This window comes from Mustela nivalis (assembly GCF_964662115.1).
Source record: "Mustela nivalis genome assembly, chromosome: 12".
Lineage (NCBI taxonomy): Eukaryota > Metazoa > Chordata > Mammalia > Carnivora > Mustelidae > Mustela > Mustela nivalis.
In genome coordinates this window covers 42,629,279-42,650,829 of record NC_139031.1, presented here as the reverse complement: position 1 = coordinate 42,650,829, position 21,551 = coordinate 42,629,279, and the positions used below count along the sequence as shown (strand labels likewise).

The 21,551-nt window shown below is 36.2% G+C and overlaps 1 protein-coding gene across 3 annotated transcripts in view; it reads left to right on the top strand.

Annotated features, from left to right (window-relative positions):
* Positions 1–21,551, top strand: part of BBS9 (Bardet-Biedl syndrome 9) — a 458,943-nt gene that overhangs the window by 56,205 nt on the left and 381,187 nt on the right. The gene's annotated exons all lie outside the window — the stretch shown is intronic.

Below are 21,551 nucleotides of genomic sequence, written 5' to 3'. Positions count from 1 at the left end.
AGAAACTAAAAGCAGCTCAAACAATTATACTAGTATTCTTTGTACTGACCTTATCCAGAAAGGACTATTTTAAGGCTGGCTTCTGTTTCACACAGGTTATAAATAACCATTACTTTTTCATAGAAGAAGTACCTGATCTTCGAGAAAGCTTCAGGGAAAAAAAGTTAATCTCTTTCTTTCTTAAATTTTTTTTAACATACCCAAGAAAGAAAATGCCAGTATTGATATATATGTTGCTTGAGCTAGAAAGCATGGGAAAACATACAATTTTTATCCATTAAATTTCTTTTTTAAGGGTTATTATTATTTTTTTTCTAAGTAATCTTTATGGCCAGTGGGGCTCAAACTCATGACCCTAAGATCAAGAATTGCATGCTCCACTGACTGAGCCAGCAGGTGCTCCACCCATTAAATTTCTAAGCATATGAGGTAAAAAGATAAAGACTTTAGATAAGCTCTGAGTTTGTACCAAGAAGCTAGATTTGGTATTCTCCAAAAAGTAAAGGGACCTGCTACATAATGTATGGCAATAATTTCGTGGCTTTTCATAAGAATATAAACTTGAACTTTGCTAAATCTTCATATTTCATGAAGGCATCTGAAATGCCAATCCATGGAACAGACACTTTCTTTCCCCCCTAATCATTAATGAGACAATTTTCTTGAATTTCTGAAAATTCAAGGGGTAGGATGTTGCAGACAAAGACTGAAAGGTTTTCCAGGACTTAATCTGTGTTTTTCTGGAAGTAGTTCTGGAGGATGGTCATCCCCTGGGTCTTCTCCACTTCAGTGCTGTACTGGGATCCAAGAATTGTAGTCTCCTTGTCCTTGAACTCTTTCTTCCTCTGCAGGTGATGTTGTTCAATTTTAGCCTGAGCTGCTTTGGCCTCCTTTGGCCTCAGGGTTCTTTGCTTGTTGGCCTCAGACACCTTCTCTGTGGCCTCCTTTCTGTGCTATAACTGAGTGGCTGTGGTGGCAAACTGTTACTATCTTTGACAGGCAAAAGGAGCTACTTGTGATTGTCTTTATTCATTGAGATTAAGAATTGTAATAGTTTAATAGATTTGCACCAAGTTTCATGAGCCATGTTGACCTTTTCTACAAAATATATCATAGTTTTGAAGAGCAGCTGTAATTGGAATCTCTCCTAAGTTTATGATAATCCATAGTTGTAATCCAAGATCCATTTGGCTTTTTCATAGGCCAAACATGATTATGAATGAGGATGCATCATTGTTGTGTTATTTAAATCTTTGATGGTGTCACTAATCTCTGCAGTTTCTTTAGTGATGATTATTGATTTTGAAAAGTGTGCTCTTTTGGTGGGTTGGGAGAAGTTCCAAGGGATTCCAGTTTGTCTCTGCTATCATAATAACCTTCATAATACTCTTCCTTAGCAGAAGCTAAGGTAGGGATTCGGCTATTTATATCTGTTCCAACTTCATATTACATCAATGGGAAAGTAATGTCAGGATGGGTCTATGCACCTGCTGGATTTACTGTGGGAAAGACTTGGATGAAATCTTGATTTGTATCTGAAATTCTGTAAGCCCCACTTTGACTAGTGGATCATGTGACATTTGACATTCTCAGGGATTAATGAACCTAGAAAGTCTGGGTATTTCCCTTTCATTTGCACACCATCACCCAGTTAAATGGCCATCATAGATCCTTTTAGGTTTTCCACCTGTACCTTGATTTGGGAGTTCAAGGTCCCAAGCTTTTTTATTTTGTAAATCCTTAAGGAGAGCAGATTGCCCACTTAAGGAGTCTTTGTAATTACTGTTGTCAACAATCAAGTGCAATAGCCATTTATCTCTCAAAGCCAAGTCTTCAGCTAGCCCTTTATCCCATGCTGTACCAAGAATAATTTGAACAATTATGATTCCATTGCATGACATGTATTTCTGTTGTTTTTCTCCCTGCTCCCTCAGGGAAATCATCTGTGCATTCATCAGCTATGTGAGCAAACCAGTCCCCAAATTCCTACATAGGATATCAGTTAAGATCCCAGCAGGAAATAGCGTTTTGTGGCAGATGGTTCAAACAAAGAGACTTCAAGAAGTGGGATTACTAATAGAGGGGTGGGAAGAGTTAAGAAAAGAAATTGTCTCCATAGTTAGCAGAATAAATGTAAACTATCTAATTTAATTGTATTTTGGGGTATATTTGTTGTGGCAGCTTGACCTTTTCTGTAACTAATAAAATAATTTACATTATTATGGCTGTGTAGACACTACTCAGTGAGGCACGATTATATTTCTTCTCTTTGTTTTCTCTGAAGTTAAAAATAATTTAAAAGACATTTTTATACCCTTTAACCAGATTTCTCCATTGTTAATATTTTTATCTCATTTGTTTTATCACCTCTTTCTTTCTTTCTCTTGTGCTCACTCTCTCATGCATACACAATTTGTTGTTGTTTTCTGAACTATATGAGAGCACATACATCATGGCCCTTTATCCCTAAACTTTTTAAAGAGTGTATATTTTTAAGAATAGGAATATTCTTACATAACCACAGTACAGTTATTAATTTCATAAAATTACATTGATATAATACTTTTATCTTTTCTAATACCCAAATCCTAATTTTGTCTGTTCTAATAAGGTAAAAAGGTGCTTTATAACCCCCCCCCCCCCGTTATAAAATCTAGTCCAGTCTGTATTCATTTTTGGCCTCTTTTAAGCTGGGAAATTTTTACAGCCTTTCCTTGTCTTTTATGACATTGACATTTTTGAAGAGTCTCTCTCACTACTTAAAAAAGAAAACATTTCTCATTTTGTTTATGAGTTGTTTCCTTGTGACATTAAGATTATACATTCTTGGCCAGACTATTATACTGCTGTCAAGAATAGGTAATACTGCATTTTCCGTATAGTATCATGTAGAGTCACCTTCATTGATGATTAATTTTGGTCTGTTGGTCAAGGTGTTGCCTGATTTCTCGACTGTATAATTACTGTTTTCCCCCATTGCTACTCATAAGTAGTGTATATATCTGCTTTTCATTAAAATTTCCCCTTAAATTTATCATTCATTGATGATTCTTGCCTGATAAAATCTTTACAGTGATGGTTGTAAGATGATTTTTCTAAATCAGCACTTCCTTTATATTTGCCATTTGGCCCTAAGTGTTCTATATGTAATAGATTTCCCTTCTCCTTCGTTTATTCATTTGTCTACTTATTATTAGCAGGGACTCATGGAATTTCTATTTTTCCTAATAGTTTATAAGTCAGTATTGAACTTAATAATTTTGGTGCTTCTTTTGTCCCAAATTTGGCCAGTGGAAGACTCTTCAAGCTAGCTCCTGTATCCTTGTGACATACCTTATATTATTATTATTTTTTAGGACTTTTAAAACTTTATAGCATAGTAGGGTGTTACCAGGATCATCTTATACCTATCCTGCTCTAGCCATGGAATAAGCTATTTCTCTGGGGAGTCCTGGCTCCTGTTAGTGGAAATGGTATTAGAGACTGAAATCTAAGTGCTAGGTGTGCTCATGTTACCTGGTATCTTTGTTTTAGGCCCTTTTAGAGGACAAAGCTACAAATATGTACATGTTCATACATTTACACATACATACATGCATAAGTACATACATGGAAACATGCACAGAAATATGCATATATGCAGATGAACATGCATCACTGTAGACATACACATTATTTAGATACCATGAGCTCACACCAATATCTCCAATTTCAGTCTGTCCCTACATGGTTTTTTCCTTTCTCATTCCATATTTATATCCCTTCTTCCAATGGCTTATAATCCTTTCTTCCATGGCTCCCAACATTCACATATGCATTCATTTACATATTCTTATAATACATGTAAAGTAGTTGCAGAATGTTTTCTGACCCTATCACTACAATAAAAAAACCTCTGTTCCTTCTCTTTCTAGCTAACTCACTGTCAAAATCAAGTGCTTCTCTAAGACTGCCCCTTGGAATCCTGAATACTTTCAGGTTCCTTCCCTGTAGCCAGATCCATTATTTTTTCACTTTTTTCTTTGATTTTTATCTGTGCTTTCGCTAAAATCTCAGCTTTCCTCTGTTCCTTTTCAAAGAATCTTATCAGCCTTTCCTTCTTTACTTTCTGTACTCTTAGGTTTCTGGTAGTAACATTGGGCTGATGGTAGAGTTGCTGTTAGAATTCCCCCGTCCACATATGGTGGAGGTTACAGTATTCTCTGTATCACAGTAATGCAGAAGGTTTGGGGTCTATGTAGTTTTATGTTCTATCGCCCGCCCGAGTGGAGTAAAAGAGGAAGGGCTTTGGAATTAAGTGACCACCATTTTTCTGTGAATCTAGAAACTCTGTTTTTTAAAAGACTTTTAGATCTCAGACATGTTAAAGTGAATATAAAGGGACATTATGAACAACTTTACACCAATCATTTAATAACCAAGATGAAATAAACAAATGATTTCAAGACCGTAATTTACTAAAAACCATCATAAGAAGAAATGGAAAGTTTTATTAGCCCTTTATCTATTCAGTTTTTTGAATTCATAATAAAAAACCATTTTACAAAGAATATTTCTCACTTAGATAATGTCACAGGTGATATATATTAAATGTTTAAGGAAGAGATAATAACAGTGTTATATAAACTCATTCCAAAAATAGATGAGGAAGGAATGCTTACCAACCCATTTATGAGGCCTATATAGTCTTGATACTAAAGGTGACAAAGATATTATAATAAGGAAAAATTACAGTCAGTATCCCTCATTGACACAGATGTAAAAATAATATTAGCAAATGGAATCTAGCAATATAAAAAATGGATAACCTGTCATGGCCAATTGGAAGTTTATTGCAGGAATATAACATTGGTTCCACAACTGAAAATAAATCCATATAAAAGCAAGAAGAAAAACTACAAGATTTAGCATAAAATGGGTTATAGACCTAAGTTTAAAAGCTAAAGCTATTAAACTTGTCAAAGAAAAAAATATTTATTTTTATAAAGAAGATTTTTATTACCTTGGAGTAGGCAAAGTTTTCTCAGGCATTCAAAGCACTAATCATAAAAGAAAGAAAATATAAATGAATTACACTTCACCAAAATAAAAATCTAATCTTCAAAAGATAACTTCAAAAGAAAACTTTTTTTTTAAATCAAGATTTTATTTATTTGAGAGAGAGAGTGAGTCCAGGAGCATGAGAGTGCTGGAGATGGAGAGGGAGAAGACTCCCTGCTAAGCAGGGAGCCTGATGTGGGACTTGATCCCAGGACCCTGGGATCATGAGCCAACCCGAAGGCAGACACTTAACTGACTGAGCTCCCCAGGTACCCTGAAAAAAAAAATTTTTTTTTATAAGAAAATGAAAAGGCAAGCCTCAGACTGAAAGAAAATATTCAGAATGCATATAGCTGACAAATGAGTTGTATCCAGAACATATAATGCATTCTTACTGCTCAATAAGAAAGTAATCCAATTTAAAAAAAAAAAAGGACAAATATTTGGAGAGACATATCATGAAAGAAGATTGGCCCATTGGTCCATTGGCCAATAAGGACACGAAAAGATGCTCAGCATCGTTAGGCCCCAGGGAAATTCAAATTAAAACCACAGTGAGATACTTCTACATATCCAGCAGAAAAGCTAAAAAAAAAAAAAAAAAAAAAAGACTGAAAATAACAAGTTCACTTACTGCCTGATCACCTTGAACTTGTGACAGCTTGATTTTATGTTCTTGTAGGGCAGATCTGTGGGAAGTCCATGGTATTTCCTAAACTTCTTTGACTTGAGATATCTTGAATCGCAAACTGTCTTCCTTGTGGATCTTGTTAAGGCTTGGTTTTAGGCTCTGTTAAGTAGGTCTACAGGAGAGCTTACTTTGGGGCAAGGTTCTTACTTTTAAAGAAGCTGCAGCATTTCTTAGGGTGTTTACAAGGTGTTAATGAAGTCTCCCCATAACAGCTGGGCCAGGCCTTTAATACCCACCAGAACTGCTTGACTCTTGGTATCTGTTCCATTCCTTCCCCTGTAGCCATCATCCCTGGTCAATCCTGCATATTCTGTCCTTGTGCAGGCTCAGGTTGGTGAATACCAGGGTCTCTCAGGGATCTGTCTCACAGCCTTCTACTTCTCCCAGAGTGGCTGCATCGGTTTGCATTCCCACCAACAGTGTAAAGGGGGTTCCCCCTTTCTCTGTATCCTTGCCAACATCTGTTGTTTCCCAAGTTGTTAATTTTTTGGTAGTTTTTATTAAAAATAGTCATTCGTTGTGTGACAGAAAAGAGTATATATAAGATTATTTGCAGGTCCTAATTTCTAAAACATTTAAAAATGATTTTATTTATTTATTTGACAGAGATCACAAGTAGGCAGAGAGGCAGGCGGGGGTGGGGGAAAGCAGAGAGCCCCATGCGGGGCTTGATCCCAGGACCCCGACCGAGATCATGACCTGAGCTGAAGGCAGAGGCTTTAACTCACTGAGCCAGCCAGGTGCCCCTGAGGTTATAATTTTTTAACATAAAGGTGATTTTTTTGACATTTAGTATTTCTGCTTACATGAGCCATTATTGTATCTGTGCAGTATTTTGAGCTTAAAGAAGCTATGAAAATGTAGGAAATGATTAAAATTCAAAAATTTTAGTTCCCCAAATATTATCTGCTGGTTACTTAAATTTTGTGTTGACTCTGTACATTATTTATAAGGCAAATATATTCTGATTGTATTTTGGTACAGGATAGCATTTATAATCCTCATGATATACATATATTCTAACCATGCCAAGATAACACTGGTGTTCAAACAATAGTAGCTGGTCTGATGTTTAAAAGAAACACTTGCTTGCTGAAGGACATTCCTTTTGAGTCATGGATTGGAAACCCGTGTTAACCCGTGTTGAATATGCTAAGTGATTCCATCTGAACTGCAGAAAATCACTATTGGTTACATTTTCACTTTGCATATATGTCACTGACAAAGCCAACTGGCGGAAGTAAGCTTTTTGAAATGGACATTTCTGGCTGAGCTTTCAGAAGGCTGCATTTTTAAATGTGAAACCTAAAAAAACACACTATTCACTGGTTGCACATTAAAAGCAAATGGCCAGAGGAAACAAGATGAACTATAAAAACCCGTAAGATGAAAACATGAAATTTGTACAGTTTTATTATTTGTAGGAGGTTTAAAAACAATTACACTTAATATAATAAGCCAACCTCCCTAAAAGAGCAAAAAGACACACCATAAACCTAAGACATTACAGCAAAAGATACATTGATATACCTTAATAAAGAAAAGATTTTGACATTGTTCCTTTTATAAATGTTTAATCACAACTGTATTTAGGTTTTATATGTACTGAGTGAAGATGGAAAATTGATGTGAATCAGTGTATCAATGTATTTTTGACCTTTGAAGAAATGCAATCTGGGCTGGAAAAAACTATGAACTTGAGGCAAAATATTCCGAGTTTGAGTCTTTGTTTCGCCATTGACTGACTTTGTCAGTATAGAACATATCCTCTTTTTAGCCTTGGGTTTCCCTTAAAATGTGGTTCTGTATTTGCCTGATCCTGTCATTGTCAGTAATGAACTGCTATTTAGAAGTGGCTTAAGTTCCTGGTAAGAAGGCCATTTTTGTAAATTCAGGGTATTATTTTTATAGTGTGCAGTAACTGAACTGGTGAAGCCAGAGCTTTTGAACCACATGTGACATTGAGAGATAGCTGAATCCTTAGAAGTAGTTACACAAGGCTTCTTATTTAGTTAGGATTTACACAGGCTTCTTCTGGGAAGCTCTTTGTTAAGATACTGTAAGGTAAATACATGCTAGTGTCCCAGTCCTAAGAAAGGAAAGAAAACAGTATCAGAAACTGACATGAGTTACATGCTGACTTGTACCAAGTACTTTACTAGTGATTTACTGACCTCATGTGATTGCCTACATCAGTTGAAAGTCTCATAATAGCACTTATTGAGTGCTTACTATATGCCAGTTATTTTGCTGAGAATTGTGTAACTGTAGTCTATTTTACAGATGAGGAAACCAAGGTTTAGAGAATTTCTTTAAGGGTGTGTAACTGACAAATGGCAGAGTACACATATTACAACTGTAATGCTTGTTGGGAGTCAACATACCTTCAAATGAGAAGAGTGTGAGTTGGTATCATGACATATTTCTATGTTGAGAGATTCAGAGTGGATGCTACTGATACTTTTTTACTGACTCTATATTGCTGAGTGTGAAAAGCATTCCTGGGTTGGCTTATTGGGACTGTTCTCAGTTGATCTGCATTTACGATTTGCTTTGATGTTTGCCAGTCTTTTTTTTTTTTTTTTTTTTTTAAGATTTTACTTATTTATTTGAGAGAGAGAGAGAATGAGAGAGAGAGAGCCAGTACCAGCATGGGGGGAAGGCAGAGGGAGAGAGTGAAGCTGTCTTCCCACTGAGCAGGGAGCCTGACACAGGGCTCAATCCCAGAACCCTGGGATCATGATCTGAGCCCAAGGCAGATACTTAACTCACTGAGCTATGCAGGTGCCCCTGATGTTTGCCAGAGTTTTCTTATGGTTAGACTGAGTCTTCACCATTGAGGTGATTTCTGTTATATATAAAACTATGCTGTACACAATCCAAGCCCACCTTTTAAATGTAAGTTATAAAATTTCACTTTGCTAAGTAAGGGTAAGGGGAAAGAAATCATGTCTTATGGTTTTGATTTAGACTAAGAAATTTGTTTTACAACTACAAAATTAAAGCCATGTACCTTTTCTAAAGTATAAGAGAAAAATCTAAATCCTCTTTTACAAATTTAGTAGTGCTTTATGCGCATGCTGTTTCTCCTGTCCCAGTTGCATTTATCAACTGATGGCTCATCAACAGCCCCCAGAGACTCTTCTTGGAAACCCACCTCTGCTGGTGTCTATTGCTCTGTAAAGCCCTCCTGGTCTAGCTTTTGGTTTGGTTATTTCTGGTTATTTATTTCTACAGAATTTGTTTACACCTTACATTTAACTACTGCATGTATTAAGTTATGGTGTAATGATTTGTTTCAGTATTTCTTGACCCCAATATTTCTTTCTCGAGACCAAGGGCTATATTTTATTCTTACTTTTAATCTGTAGTACATAGCCTAGTTCCAGATATATAGCAAGTAATTAATGTCTGGAATGAATGACTGGTAATTATATTTTGGTCTTAAAAAACATGTATGAGATTGAAATCACCAAGTACATGAACTCCACTAAAAAGTATTTATTTTAGGGATGCCTGGGTGTCTCAGTTGGTTAAGCAGCTGCCTTGGGCTCGGGTCATGATCCCAGCGTCCTGGGATCGAGTCCCACATCAGGCTCCTTGCTCGGCAGGGAGTCTGCTTCTCCCTCTGCCTCTGCCTGCCATTCTGTCTGCCTGTGTTCGCGCGCTCTCTCTCTCTGACAAATAAATAAAAAAATCTTAAAAAAAAAAAAGTATTTATTTTAAAGTAATTTAGTTTGGAACTAAAATGTCTTCTTTTGGTTATTTCATTTTTTTTTTTAAAGATTTTATTTATTTATTTGACAGAGAGAAATCACAAGTAGGCAGAGAGGCAGGCAGAGAGAGAGAGAGAGGAGGAAGCAGGCTCCCTGCTGAGCAGAGAGCCCGATGCGGGACTCGATCCCAGGACCCTGAGATCATGACCTGAGCCGAAGGCAGCGGCTTAACCACTGAGCCACCCAGGCGCCCCTGGTTATTTCATTTTAATAATAAGAGAAAAACAGGGAAAATGCTTTCTACTATGGGAAATTACATCCTTGATTAAATAATTCCTTTGCTTTTAAATTACCAAGTTTATGGGGGTGCCTAGGTGGTGGAGTCCATTAAGTGTCTGAACCTTGGTTTCTGCTCAGATTTTGGTCTCAGGGTTTTGGGATTGAGCCCTGTGTCAGGCTCCATGTTCAGTGTAAAGACTGCTTAAGACTCTCTTTTCCTCTCCCTCTGTCCCTCCTAGCTGCACATTCTCAGTCTCTCAAATAAAAGAAATAAATTAAAAAAAAATCAACTTTGTTGCTAGGCAGGAATTGTAGAGTATTTTAATTTTGGAATAAATCTAGAATGCTTTAGGCAATTCATGTAACTGAAGATAAAGCTTTTGTATTGTTCATATACTAGAGTGAATTTTAATTGCTTATAATCTCTTTAAAAATTTCTAACAACCTTACAAATCTTGCCAAATTGTTCTTTACAGAGGTATGTGGCAGTTGGAATTTGAAAATGCATTTGTGTTTGAATTTTAAATAAGGAGAGTATTTTGAAAAGGCAATCATGTTTACATTTGAGGAAAAAACCATCTGTATGTCTATTTCTATCTCTATCTCTGTCCCTGTATTTATATAAATATTTAATGGAATATAAATATATTATACATTTAATATAAATATAATATAAATATGTATATCACATACATAATAATATAATGTAAATATATGTATTTAAGAGAATTATTCTTGGTTAAACACAGAATATAGTACAAGAATTTTAATCCTAAGAGGAAAACATTGCAATGTATACACAGTGAAGTGAGGGACTCTTTGTGAATGAAAAGAAACCAATATGTAATTAGCAGTAGCAGACACTCTGGTGCATTTGAATATAACTTTAGTCTCTTATCTATGTAGCATGAACTCTACTGAAAATGGGAACATTTTCTTATTTCCAATTGTGTGTGTGTGTGTCTTTGTCTAAGAAGTCAAAGACTCATGCACATGACTATTGATAGAAATGATGGAGATTATATGGAACTGTAACTTTAAAATTGTTTTCTTTCTCTTATAACCAAATCATCAAATTGGCTTATGGCTGAGTTTCAGAAAAAATCTGGGGCATAGTTTCTAGGCTGCATAATGGATGGAGTTGGGTGATATCTTTATTATCACATGAATTGAAGGGTCAGGGTCATTGGCCTTGATTTCTATTGGTTCTGTGGTTTCACGAACAGCAGAGATTACTAAAAAAAAAAAAAAAACAAAAAACAAAAACAACAAACTTTAAAAAAGAAAATTGAGGAATAATTTGTTTCATCACCATTTCTACCATCATTGCCTTAATTTGGGTTTTCTCTGTTTCTCATCTGCTTTACTGGAAGAGACTCCCTGCTAGTCCACATACCTTTTATCTTGCTTGAAAGATCTTGCTCTCTAGGCTCCCTGTTTCTTTCTTCCTTCCGGTTCTCCATTCTGCTGCTTTAAGGTAATCTTTTAAAGCACAAATCTGATCATATCTTTGCCCTGCTTAAAATTCCTCAGGACTCCCATCACTTACAGGAAGAGTAACAGGGATTATATGAGTGACTGGCCCTACTAAACCCACTGGTCTGATCTTACTTCAGACTCCAGCTCGAAACAATACATTCTCATACTTCTGCCTACACAGTCAAATACATTGCCCCTCAGTTTTTCATTTAACCAAGTTCTAATCCTTCAAAATTTGATTCAGGCTTCGCTTTTTTTGGTGGGAGGACTTTGAAATCAGTTATATCTACCTTTGCCCTCTTTCTCCAGTCTTAGGTATGCCTTTTATGTGGAACTCTAAGACCATTTACATGTTTCTATATAACATGTGTCATCCCTGTCTTAAAATTTTTTCTGCTTCTTTCACTGGACTGCGAGTTCCTTGAGATCAAGGACTTCTTTTCTCTCTTCATCTATGATGTCTGACATAACTTCTGTTTAGAATCCTAAAAACCCAAGGGGTTATTTAATATTTATTTGAGTCTATTTTGCAGGTAGCTACTGGTCCAAAGGATTTTGCCACTTTGTTGTGAACCAAGTGGTTTTAATTGTCAGTTTGATTTTCTAACCCCTATAGTGAGTAAATGTTTGCCTCTCTCCATTAACATAGAATTAAAGTTGAATGAGGCATATTTAATTTTTTCCCCTCTCTTGGTGTTTTCTTAAGTGGGGCTTAATGTGTGAATGTGGCGATCATGGTATTTACTTTTGAATAGAATTTTGTGATTATTTAGATTAGTATTTTTAAACTTTTAACATGAGACCTTCTTATTTATAATGCTACTACTAATAGCTACATTATTAGCATAGTTTATGAATTAGTCTCTGTTAAGTTCTTTGTATGCAGTATTTAATTTCAAAAACAACCTTGTCAAGTCATTGTGATTAAATTCATTTTATAGATGAGGAAACTATTGTCTGTAAGTTGATATTTCTTCCTTGAGTTTACACAGCTGCTAAGTGCAGAGCTGAAGTTTGGACCTGGGTGTATCTGATTCTATAGACTGAGTTCTTAACTATTTTTTAAAATATATTTTAAAATTTTATTTTATTTTATTTTATTTTATTTTAAGATTTTATTTATTTTTTTGACAGACAGAGATCACAAGTGGGCAGAGAAGCAGACAGAGAGAGAGAAGGAAGCAGACTCCCTGCTGAGCAGAGAGCCCGATGTGGGGCTTGATCCCAGGACCTTGGGATCATGACCTGAGCCAAAGGCAGAGGCTTTAACCCACTGATCCACCCAGGCTCCCTTATATTTTAAAATTTTAAATTCTATTAACATGTAATGTGTTATTTGTTTCAGAGGTAGAGGTCCATGAGTCATCAGTCTTATATAATACCCAGTGAGTTCTTAACTATTATATATCTCCTTGTTGCATTTACGATAGTGATTGCAAATAATAATTTGAAAGCAGTGAGTTTATTTCAAGTTTTTTCTTTAAGATTTATTTATTTATTTATTTGACAGAGAGTGAGAGAGAGAGAGAGAGAGAGAGAGAGATTACAAATAGGCGGAGAGGCAGGCAGAGAGAGAGGGAAAAGCAAGCTTGCTGCTGAACAGAGATCTCAGTGTGGGGCTCCATCCCAGGACCCTGGGATCATGACTTGAGCTGAAGGCAGAGGCTTAACCCACTGAGCCACCCAGATGCCCTGATCAAGTTTTAAAAAACATTCTTACAGCAAATATTTCAGTTAGGCTTAACTTGAGAGCATAGTGACAAAATAATATGTTATAACACCAAGTTTTATTGGCTTTGTATTCTTTTAAAATATCTTAACAGGTTAAAATTGGGTTCTTTTTCTCTTGTCTTTCTCTCCTCTGTACATTATTTGAGTAGGTTAAATTGTTTTTCCTATTAATTTGCACAGTTCTCATTGTATCCCAGTGTCTTATAGATATGTTCCTCTGTCCTTCACATTTGTACATTTGTAGTATGATCTGGAAGCTTTATCATATTTGGATCTGATATTTTGGCAAGACCTGGGTCTACTTTGTTAGACATTCTTATGTTGTTATGGGTATATCTTGCAGATCTTATATTGGTAGGTGTTAGATAAGTACTGCAAGATTAGAAAAATCTCTTCTTTTACTTCAGATTTTATGTGGAACAAGAAGAGGATGTAAGAGCCATATGAAATACGTGTTTGTGTTATCAAGAGTGATACTCAAAAAGTTAAAAAAATTAAACATAGAGGGAATCAGCAATTCCACTTCTTGGTATATAACCCCCAGAAAATGAAAACAAGAACTCAAGCAAATATTTGTTGTTGTTTTAATTAACATATAATGTATTATTTGCTTCAGGGGTACAGGTCTATGAATCGTCAGTCTTACACAATTTACAGCACTCACCATAACACATACCTTCTCCAATATCTATAACCCAGCCACCCGATCCCTCATCTTCACCCACCAGCAACCTTCAGTTTGTTTCCTGAGATTGAGAGTCTCTTACGCTTTGTCTCCCTCCCAATCCCATCTTGTTTCATTTTTTCCCTCCCTTCCTCCTATGACCCACCACCTTGCCTCTCAAATTCCTCATATCACAGAGATCATATGATAATCGTCTTTCTCTTATTGACTTATTTCACTTAACATAATACCCTCTAGTTCCATCCACATCATTGCAAATGGCAAGATTTCATTTTTTTGATGACTGCATGGTATTCTACGTATATATATACCACATCTTCTTTATCCATTCATCTGTTGATGGACATCTAGTTCTTTCCATAGTTTGGCTGTTGTGGGCATTGCTGTCAAATATTTCTATACCCATGTTCATAGAAACATTATATACAATAGTCAGAACGTAGAAGCAACCTAAATGTCCCGTGACAGTTAAATAAATAAACAAAATTTATTATATACATACAATGGAATGATATTCATTCATAAAAAAAGAATGAAGTACTGATATATGCTACTACTTCTGTCTTTTTCTTCGTGTATAGAAATGCAACTGATTTCTGGGCATTTGTTTTCTATCCTGACACTTTAATGAATTCCTGTATGATTTCTAGCCATTTTGGAAGAGAGTCTTTTGGGTGTTCCACATTTTTTGGAAGAGTTTCAGGAGAATAGGTATTAATTCTTCTTTAAATGTTTGGTAGAATTTCCCTGGGTTGTCGTCTGGCCCTGGACTCTTGCTTGTTGGGAGATTTTTGATGACTGCTTCAATTTTCTTATTGGTTATGGGTCTGTTCAGGTTTTCTATTTCTTCCTGGTTCAGTTTTGGTAGTCTATATGTCTCTAGGAATGTATCCGTTTCTCCTAGTTGTCAAATCTGCTGGAGTATAGTTGCTCATAATATGTTCTTATAATTGTTTGTATTTCTTTGGTGTTGGTTGTGATTTCTCCCCTTTCTTTCATGATTTTATTAATTTAGGTCTTTTCTCTTTTCTTTTTGGTAAGTCTGGCCAGGGATTTATCAGTCTTATTAATTCTTTCAGAGAACCAGCTCCTAGTTTCGTTGATCTGTTCTGTTCTTTTGGTTTCTATTTCATTGATTTCTGTTCTGATCTTTATTATTTTTCTTCTCCTGCTGGGTTTAGGGTTTCTTTCTTGTTCTTTCTCCAGCTCTTTTAGGTGTAGGTTGTCTATTTGAGACCTTTCTTGTTTCATGAGAAAGGCTTGTTTTGCTACATACTTTCCTCTCAGGACTGCCTTTGCTGCGTCCCAAAGATTTTGAACAGTTGTGTTTTCATTTTCATTTGTTTCCATGAATTTTTTCAGTTCTTTAATTTCCTGGTTGAACCTTTTGTTCTCTAGTAGGATGCTCTTTAGCCTCCATGTATTTGAGTTCTTTCCAACTCTCCTCTTTGATTGAGTTCTAGTTTCAAAGCACTGCTGTCTGAAAATATGCAGGGAATGATCCCAATATTTTGATACTGGTTGAGAGCTGAATTGGACCCAGGATGCGATCTATTCTGGATAATGTTCCATGTGCACTAGAGAAAAATGTGTATTCTGTTGCTTTGAGATAGAATGATTTGAATATATCTGTGATGTCCATCTGGTCCAGTGTGTCATTTAAGGCTTTTATTTCCTTATTGATCTTTTGCTTGGATGATCTGTCCATTTCAGTGAGGGGGGGTGTTAAAGTCCCCTACTATTATTGTATTATTGTTGATGTGTTTCTTTGATTTTGTTATTACCTGGTTTATATAATTGGTAGCTCCCAAGTTAGGGGCATAGATATTTAAAATTATTAGATCTTCTTGTTGGACAGACCCTTTAAGTATGATATAGTGTCCTTCCTCATCTCTTATTATAGTCTTTGGCTTAAAATGTAATTTGTCTGATATAAAGATTGCCACTCCAGCTTTCTTTGGATGTCCATTAGCATGGTAAAGGTTTTCTACCCCCTCAGTTTAAATCTGGAGGCATCTTTGGGCCTAAAATGAATTTCTTATAGACAGCGTATCGATGGGTCTCTTTAAAAAAAGATTATTTATTTATTTATTTATTTGACAGAAATCACAAGTAGGCAGGGAGGCAGGCAGAGAGAGAGAGGAGAAAGCAGGCTCCCTGCTGAGCAGGGAGCTCAGATTGGAGCCTCGATCCCAGGACCTGAGATAATGACTTGAGCTGAAGGCACAGGCTTAACCCACTGAGCCAACCAGGAGCCCCCATGGGTCTTGTTTTTTATCCATTCTGATACCCTATGTCTTTTGATTGTGGCACTTAGGGTAACTACTGAAAGGTAGTGCTATTTTATTGCCTGTAAGGTGGCTGTTACTGTATATTGTCTCTGTTCCTTTCTGGTCTACTATTTTTAGGTTCTGTCTTTGCTTAGAGGTCCCCTTTCAATATTTTCTGTAGGGTTGGTTTGGTGTTTGCAAATTCTTTTAATTTTTGTTTGTCCTGGAATCTTTTTATCTCTCCTTCTATTTTCAGTGACAGCCTGGCTGCATATTTTTCTTGTTTAGTTCTCTGAATATATCATGCCAGTCGTTTCTGGCCTGCCAGGTCTCTGCAGATAAGTCTGCTGCCAATCTAATATTTCTACCCTTGTATGTTACAGACTTCTTATCCCAAGCTACTTTTAGGATTTTCTCTTCACTAAGACTTGTAAGTTTTACTATTAGATGATGGGGTGAGGACCTATTTTTTTTTTATTTTGAGGGGGGTTCTCTGTGCCTCCTGGATTTTGATGCTTGTGCCCTTCACCAAATTGGGGAAATTATCTGCTATAATTTGCTCCAATATACCTTCTGCCCCCTCTCTTTCTTCTTCTTCTTCTGGGATCCCAATTATTCTAATATTGTTTCATCTTATGGTATCACTTATCTCTCGACTTCTCCCCTTGTGGTCCAGTAGTTGTTTGTCTCTCTTTTGCTCAGCTTCTTTATTCTCCATTATTTGATCCTCTGTATCAGTAATTCTTCTTCTGCCTCTTTTATCCTAGCAGTAAGAGCATCCATTTTTGATTGCTCCTCATTAGTTGCTTTTTACATTTCAACTTGGTTAGATTTGGTTAGATTTTATAGGTCTTTTATTTCTCCAGAAAGGAATTCTCTCATATATTCTATGCTTTGTTCAAGCCCAGTTAGCATATTGATAATCATCATTCTGAACTCTGGTTCTGACATCTTACTGGGGTCTGTATTGATTAGGTCTCTAGCTCAGTACTTCCTTTTGTACTTTTTTTTCAGGTGAGTTTTTCCACGTTGTCATTTTATCCAGATAAGAAGAGATGAATGTGAGAACAACATACTAAAAGGGTAGCAAGGACCCCAGAAAAATATCACTCCAAATCAGAAGAGACCTGAAACTGGGGGAGAAGAAAGGGGAATAAAATGACATATATATATATGTCATTTTATTAATATATATCTATTTTTATTAATAATTTTATTAATATATCTATCTGTATATAGATATCTATATCTATATATGAATGATTTGACTGGTGAGTAGAACAGAGACACACACTTGATTTTGGGTGTATTTTGATCTGTTAGAAGAAACTGCCTCCCAAAATTTTAAAGAAAGAAACACTTATATACATACAAGAATAAGGGTAAACACAATGCAGGGATAGAATATGAAGGTCAATATGAACATTAAGAGATTCTAAAAAAGGAATTGATGGATAAGAAGCTGGTTGAAAAAAGAAAGATAAAAAAATGAGAGAATATGATCTAACTGGAGAATAGAACTAAGGTATATGCTAGATTTAGGGTATATTTTGATTTCTTAGAGGAAACGGTACCCTAAAACTTTAAAGAAATAAAAACTTGTATGTGTACAAAAAATAAGGTTAAATACAATGAAGCAGTAGAATATAACAGTGAAAATTAAAAAATATTTTTAGGAAGGTATTGATAAGATAAACTAGTTTATATAGGTTAAATAGGAAAGAGGAAAAATAAAAAAAAATAGAATGAGAAAAAAATAAAATTTAAAAAATTTACTTTGAAAGACTAAAGAATCATGGGGTAAAAGCCAGGAACTCTATTTGCTGCATTCCCCTAGCTCTGGAGTTCTGTAGTTCTCATTGATTGGTGAAGTTGGTCTTAGCTGGACATACTTGCTGATCTTCTGGGGGAGGGTCCTGTTGCAGTGATCCTCACATGTCTTTGCCTGGGGTGGAATTGCACCACTCTTACCAGGGGCCAGGCTAAGTAATCTGCTCGGTTTTGCTCTTGGTAGCTTTTGTTCCCTGAATGCTTTCAGTAAAGCTTTGTAGGAGGAGAATAAAGATGGTGACCTCCCAGTCTCCCACCTGGAGGAGCTGAGAGCTTGAGGCCCCACCTCTCATTGTGCCCTCAGAGAAATGCAGTCAGTCTCTTCCATCTCTCTGGTCTCTGGCCATGCTCTATGCTTACCTGGCCTGTGACCATTTGTTTTCATCTCTGGCATAGGAGTCTCCAAATCCAGCAGATTCCTGCAGTGTGCCCCTGCACTGCTCCTTGGTTGAGGAAGGGGGGATCTCCGTGGATCTGCCACTTGTGGGTTTCCTGCTCAAAGAGCAGTGGCCCGATTGTGCCTTGGATCATATTTTAAGGTAATCCCGACCTGAGATCTCACTCCTTGGCTCCATCTCTGCCGCTGGCTTCTCTGCTTTGATACCTGGGGGCTCTGCCACACTCAGGCATCCTTGTTCTTTTTGTGACCCCGTGGGTCCTGAGACCACACTGCCCCAGCAAGGCCTCTACCTCCTGCTTAGCCTCTGGTGTGACCTCCCTCAGTGCAACAGACTTCTAAAAGTTCTGATTATGTGCTCTGCTGCTCTATGGCTTGCTGGGAGCCAGCCCTCCCCCTGCAGCCTATCTTCCTGTATATAGCCTTGGATTCACTTCTCCACACATCCTACTTTCCAGAAAGTGCCTGCATTTCTGTTCCTAGAATTACTGCTCTACTTATCTGCAATCTCCTGTTGAGTTTGTAGGTGTTCAGAATGGTTTGATCTCTATCTAGCTGAATTCCTGGGACCCAATGAAATTTAGGTCTCCTACTCCTTTGCCATCTTGCTTCTCTTGCTGAAGCTTTTTAATTTTGATTAGTCCAAATAGTTTATTTTTCTTTTTGTTTCCCTTGTCTCTAGGAGACATATCTAGAAAAATATTCTTATGGCTGATGTCAGAGAAGTTACTGCCTGTCTTCTTTTCTAGGACTTCTTTGGTTTCAGGTTTTAGTTTTAGGTCCTTAACCCACTTGAGTATGTTTCATTCTTTTGCATGTAGCTGTCCAGTTTTCCTAACACCATTTGTTGAAGAGACTGTTTTCCTCCATAGTATATTCTTGCTTCCTTTGTCAAAGACTACTTGACCATATAGTAATCATGGGTTTATTTCTGGACTCTCTATTCTGTTCTTTGAATCTTTGTTTCTGTTTTTGTGCCAGTGCCACGTTGTTTTGATTACTACAACTTTGTAGTAAAACTTAAAATCTGAGATTGTGATACCTCCAGTTTTGTCCTCCCCCACCCTCCCTGAGATTGCTTTAGCTATTTGGAGTCTTTTTTTGGTTCCATACAGGTTTTAGGACTATTTATTCTAGCTCTATGAAAAATACTGTTGGCATTTTGATAGGGATTACATTAAATCTGTGCATGGCTTTGGCTAGTATAGACTTTTTTTTTTTAAACATTTTATTTATTTATTAAAGAGATGGAAAGAGAGCACAAATAGGCAGATCAGCAGGCAGAGGGATAGGGAGAAAGAGGCTCCCTGATGTGGGGCTCATTCCCAGGACCCTGGGATCATTACCTGAGCTGAAGGCAGCTGCTTAACCTCCTGAGCCACCCGGGCGCTCCTAGTATAGACATTTTAATAATATTTGTTCTTCTAATCCATGAGCAGGGGATACCTTTTCATTTGTTTGTATTGTCTTTAATTTCTTCCCTTAATGTGTTATAGTATTTAGAGTACAGGCTTTTACTCCTTGACTAAGTTTATTCTTAGATACTCATTATTATTAGTGTAATTATAGATGGGATTGTTTTCTTTTCTTTTTTTTTTTTTTTTTTAAAGATTTTATTTATTTATTTGACAGAGAGAAATCACAAGTAGATGGAGAGGCAGGCAGAGAGTGAGAGAGGGAAGCAGGCTCCCTGCTGAGCAGACAGCCTGATGTGGGGCTCGATCCCAGGACCCTGAGATCATGACCTGAGCCGAAGGCAGCGGCTTAACCCACTGAGCCACCCAGGCGCCCCTAGATGGGATTGTTTTCTTAATTTCTCTTTCTTCTGCTTCATTATTAGTGTATAGAAATGTAGTGGGTTTCTGTCTATTGATTTTGTAATCTGTGACCCTACTGAATTCATTTAATAGTTCTAGTTGTTTTTTGGTGGAATCGTTAAGGTTTCTATATGTCGTATCACTTCCTCTGTAAATAGTGAAAGTTTTCCTTCTCCTTTACCAATTTGGATGTCTTTTATTCCTTATTCTTTTTTGATTGCGGTGGCTGGGACTTCCAGTACTATGTTGAATAAAAGTAGTGAGAATAGATATCCTTGTCTTGTTCCTGCTGATAGAGTTTTACCCCATTGAGTATAATGTATAATGTTAGCTGTGGGTTTTTCATATATGACCTTTATTATGTTGAGGTGTGTTCCCTGCTCTATTGATGGTTCTTATCATGAATGGCTATTGTACTTTGTTAGATACTTTTTTCTGCATGAAGTGAAATGGTCATACGGTTTTTAATCTTTTGTTGATTATATCCCTTTTTTCTTCTATTGCAAGTGTTAGATCTGAATTAGAATTTTATGTATATTATATTTGACAAAGTATGAGAAGTCATAAATTCATAGGTTACCCTTTGGGTACTACACTTTTTCTTTTTTGGAGTGGCCAATACCAAGCTTTCTGACTAATATCCCTATTCTAAATGTTTTAATTATTGATTTAAAATTACTTATTTTTTAATTTACAGAGGTTATCTTTAAAGAATTTAAGGGTACACCTGGGTGGATCAGTTAAACATCTGCCTTTACCTTAGGTCATGATCCCATGGTCCTGGGATCAAGCCTTGCTTCAGACTCCCTGCTAAGTAAGGAATCTGGTTCTCCTTCTCCCTTTGCCCCTCCCTTGCTCATGTGCTTTCTCTTTCTCTGAAGTAAATAAGATCTTAAGAAAAATTAAAAAAAGAATTTAGAAAATACAGAAAATTATTAAGAATAAAATATAAAGCACCTTTAATCCTAAAATTTAGATGCAAATAGAAATACATATAGTCATAAATCAGGTATTGATAAAAATGCAGAGTGGTATTGGTGAACTCTTAGAGATACTCTAGATCAAAATAAAATCCTCCCTTTCTGGGTTAAAAATGGCAAAAAATGACATAAATAGTTCTTGATTTTTCAAAATAATAAAGGTGCTACATTTCATCAATATTTTCATTTAACTTAATTTTGAGTGAATTGTGTAAATAATTTTGGTAACATGTAATGAGGATATCTGTGAGATTAAAAAAGGCTTGTTTATGAATGAATTATTTCTTTGCAAGATTAACATTAATTTCCTCCTATGTGTGTAATGTACCTTCCTATATAACACATAAAACCTTTCAACATTTCATATATATAATGTAGGTGTATATATTTATATTTACCTATATATGTGTATATGTTTATATAGATATAGATATAGATATACCTATATCTATATATATATATCTGTTTTTAATTTTATAAACAATAAAATCTAGGTTTAAACAGAAGCCGTAGTCTTTGCTATATAATTAAAAAAAAATGTGTTTCTATGTAGGGAGACCTAAAGAAGGTGGTAACTCCCAAACAATTCATTTGTTTAGAAAAATGCTATAGGGGGGCGCCTGGGTGGCTCAGTGG